The following is a 4404-nucleotide window of genomic DNA, read 5'->3' on the forward strand; positions in this document are numbered from 1 at the left end:
TTAGTAAGGGTTAATCTAGAACGCTGGTGTCTTATTAACTAAGATTAAGGTAAAACATAAACACTACAACAAATATGTGAATTAACCACACTAAAAAGACAACGGTTTTATATCTAAACTGTTGTTGTTTGGTCTTTAACCATGGTTTTTGTGAAAACCGTTGTCGTTGGCCATATTTTAATTAAAAACGACAACGGTCTTTCAAAATCGTTGTCTTATATATGTCAAAGACAACGGTTTTTAAAAACCGTTGTCTATGAGCGGTTTTTTTATGGCTTACGACAACGGTTTTAATTAACCGTTGTCTATGTGCGTACTTTTTGGGGTCTAAGACAACACTTTTTGTAATCCGTTGTCGTTGTTATTTTTTATTTATTTTTATTTTTATAAAAAATATACACATTACATAATAATATGATAATAACCTACTACTATACGCTTGAGCTTATATTTCTCTCTCCCTGCTCATTCCTTTCTTCTACGCGCATCGTCTCTTCTCTATCCTCCCGAGAGCCATTTTCGATTCGAAGCTAACGCCGCCAATATCTCCGTCGTCGGCTGCCCATTTCGCAAACGGTAAGTAGATCTGGAATCCTTCCGTCGAGGGCTACATTTCCATACAATTTTGCCCAATTTTCGACTCATTGTTTTCTTGCAGCTGCCGCCGCCGACCTCCACCGCCACTGCCGCCGACCGCCAATTGGGAGTTTTTTCCTACACTGTGAGTTATCATCGAATTATGAAGGTGTACTTATAGTTCTTGATAAAAATTTTCAAGGACGCGATTTGGAGAACAAGTTCTTTAGAATCAAGGATCAGAAATGTCACCAAAGAAGCATTGAAAGAAGCACAGCAGTCGGGGAATGTGTGCGTCTGCGGCAGAGCATTTGAATTTGGTTGCCGGAGATGTCTCATGGAGGAGGTCCGCCGCCTCCTCCAAGGCGCTGGTTTCAACTCTGCAATTTGCAAGTCTAAGTGGAGAAGAACACCTGATTTCCCCTCCATTTTTAATAACATTACTTCATAGTTTCACTGCATAAATATTTCATTTGCAGATCTTTTTCTTGATTAATTGTGTTTAATTTGATGATTTGAGCTGCAATTTGGCAGCAAAATGGTAAAATCTTATTTTTTTTTTCATTCAACTTATCCCAATTCGCAAGAATACAAAAGACTTCTCGTGAATGTCTACAGCCACATTCACTTGACAAAATTTTCACGTGTAGCATTGATATTTCTAATGAGCATACTTAAAATAATACAATTTAGGTCCTTTTCGCACCTTCCTTCAACTTTCTTGAACAAAGGAAAACTAAACTAAAACAATCCATCGAGTCAATCTGTATCTTCACAATCAAGCTCCACTAGTCCACTAGAAAACAAAACATTGAACAGTTAAAAAAGTAATGCTCATGTGTTTCTTGATTTAAATAACTAAAATTTCGATACTTTTTTTTTTTTGCAGGGGAACACATATTCTTGAACGGGACGGAGGGTTTAAAATTATTATGTTTTTTTATATGATTTTTGTGCCTCTTGATTCTCCCGATACGAATATTGTCCATTTTTTCGATTGATTTATGTAACATAACACGAGGAGATGTTTCGAGGAATATTTTCTGTCAGCTGATTTTCTTTTGGAATGTTTAGTTTGCTATTTTGTCTGTGGAGGAATTCGCTGTCAATAGGGAATGATCTAATTTCTCCACAAGGAGATCAAGAGAATCAGACTTTCCGAGAGATTTATGATTTTTAACATGAATTTTTATTTTATAGAGATATTAGTCTACCCTTAGCCGATATAATTTTGTTTCTGTCATCATTTATTTTTCTTTAAGTGCATTAAAAAATCAATCATCCATATGCTGTTAAAGAGTCATGCATGAAGTTATAATTTTTTTAGGCCTCTCTCTTTCCTTTTTGCCGTGTCCCATAGCTGGGAAACTTTTGGCTACATGCCTTTAAAAGTTGTAATCTTTTAGAAAAATATCGTGTGCTACAAACTCTGTTAGAACATAATCACATATGGCTCAACTCGGAAATTTTATTTGCTATTTTACTTCTATTGTGCCGATACTTAATGTGCCGAAAATGATGTGTGGCTGATTGAGTTTTTTTTGAATTTTGAAGGGAGTTGTTGGGCGTTCTCCACCATTGTTGGTGTGGAAGGTATTATTTAGATAGTGACTGGACAGTTGATCTCACTTTCGGAGCAAGAGTTTCAAATCAACCAATTAGTGTTTCTATTGAGGCTGGTGAGAGGGACAGGGAAAAACTCCTTTGGGATGATTTCTTTGATCAAAATTCAATAATTTTCATGCATTTTCTATTTGAATAGCATCCTAACTTCATCCATGTTACATGTTGGCCAATTTCTGTAGGACAAATTTGAATTTTTTCTCATGTTCTGATGACACAACTGTTAAAATCTGGGATTTTGCTAAGTTTCAAGAGGAGCGATCATTATCTGGTAATGTCCTCAAAGTGTTGATCAAGGAATGATTTTATTTCGACTATGTTTACTCTTGGACGTTGCAGTAGTTCTTTATTTCCCCATATTGGCTGCATGACGAAATGGTTAAATCACTAAATGATAGGTTTTGACCCAAGATTAGAGAATACCTTCATAAATTTTCTGTAACTGCCTATGCAAATCACCAGTTCTCAGCCACATGGTTCTGATTTTTTAAACCGACTATTTTGGATAAGCCTCTGATTTTAAAATATCCAGGATTTTATGTTTTGACATCTCGTAACTACATCAGACAAGTCCTCAATCGCTTCAATTTTTCTTTCCATTACACGATGCCACTGGAAATTATTTAAATGTTTATTTTTAAGCTCATACATGTAAAAGATCAGTTAATGGGAATCATATTTTCCTGCAAAAGTTGCTGGTTCAAAATGGCAATTTACGCATGGTTGGGATATAAGTGCGATTACTGACATACTAAAAATGTATCAGTTCTACAACCTAATGCTCACATAAAGTTACCTATAATTTATCGTGTCATTTGAACTCAACAGGTCATGGTTGGGATGTAAAGTGTGTTGACTGGCATCCTAGCAAGTCATTATTGGTCTCAAGTGCGTGCTCTATTAGTTCATGCATTTTGAAACTCTTCAGTTTATGAGAAACTTATAATTAAACTAATGAAGTGGTGTACTTCATAGGTGGGTTGCAGTACATGGAACCTATTTCAAGCTTGGTCAACTCGTAATATACAAAATGGAAAGGATAAGGCCTCCAAAAGGCTGACATTGCAATAGGTTCATGAAAAATTCTAATTTGTGTTTTTAGACGCTAATTAATCATGGACACAAACACATGCTAAGATTCTGAAATATTTCTTGCTAATATAAATGATAGGGTGTAGATTAAGTTGAAGTATGACAATTGTAACCATGATGGTACCAGCCCCAAAAAAAGATGAAAATTTGTACTTGTTCAATTGAAGTTTAATAATTTTTTCTTATTATAAATGGCTCATCTAACTAAGGGTGATTTTATGGCTCGATGAAGTAGATATCCTGTGATGGCAAAGACATTGATGAGTTCATGGAGATCCATTTTTTTCTCCCTATGTGAATGGTGAGTTATGATTCATATGACAACAATGGATGCATGACATGCAGAAGTCTTGTTAAGGATAGGTTTTTTTTTTAGTATCTTTGGTTTCTTGTTAATGAGTCCTTTGAAGTTAGCACCCTTACTGTTTTTGAATGATGTGCAGCTAACTCTTCTGCTTCAACCTTGCGTGATCAGGATGCGCTGTCAAAGGTGCCAACACGAGAAGTATACAAGTTGAAGTTTCTACCAATTCATAGTTAGATATATTAGTAGTCTTAGAATGCACTTGGCATTGAAATTTACTGAATATCAATCTTATTGAACCATAATACATTTGCTTTCTAATTTTTCATGCTCTGCAATGTTGGAAAAACGCGGCTCTCAGATCAATCGGTATTGATACCCGATGCAGCGGAAGTTTAAAAATTTTATTATGGAACGATTCCATAGTGTGGGTATCAAACCTTCAACGATTAAATTGTTTGTGTGTAAAATTAAACAACTATTATATAATTTTACCTTTAATCTCGAATCGAGATTCTGGACACCAACATATTTAATCTGCTCTTGTTGTCTCTCCCTGGAACTGATGAATATTCTGCCCTTCAATCAGGTCCACGAATGGAGGTTTAATCCCTCTGATAGATTGCACTAGAAAATCTATCAGAAGTTTTCTACGAAGAGAATAACGAATCTGATTCGCTAATCCTGACTGCAATTCAAAATCACAGACCGGATTTTCTCACGCAGAGAAGGGAGGGGGGCGGCCGAATTTAATTTAGAGAGAGCTAGGGTTTTCGATTTTTTGTCTCTCAAATTATGACCAGTTGTCT

The 4404-nt window shown here is 35.6% G+C and overlaps 1 long non-coding RNA gene across 3 annotated transcripts; it reads left to right on the top strand.

Moving 5' to 3' along the window:
* Nucleotides 1-437: 437 nt before the first annotated feature.
* LOC140865187 (uncharacterized) lies at nt 438-3918 on the top strand. 3 transcript variants are annotated; one of them, XR_012144498.1, is made up of 7 exons: nt 438-576; nt 659-2255; nt 2382-2470; nt 3028-3087; nt 3175-3270; nt 3524-3592; nt 3735-3918. It is a non-coding gene; the product is annotated as an uncharacterized lncRNA (long non-coding RNA). The 3 variants fall into 3 exon arrangements; XR_012144496.1 differs by having other exon boundaries at nt 3527-3592; XR_012144497.1 differs by having other exon boundaries at nt 3527-3592; nt 3767-3918.
* The last annotated feature ends 486 nt before the right edge of the window (nt 3919-4404 follow it).

Source organism: Henckelia pumila, chromosome 4, assembly GCF_033568475.1.
Source record: "Henckelia pumila isolate YLH828 chromosome 4, ASM3356847v2, whole genome shotgun sequence".
NCBI classification, from domain to species: domain Eukaryota; kingdom Viridiplantae; phylum Streptophyta; class Magnoliopsida; order Lamiales; family Gesneriaceae; genus Henckelia; species Henckelia pumila.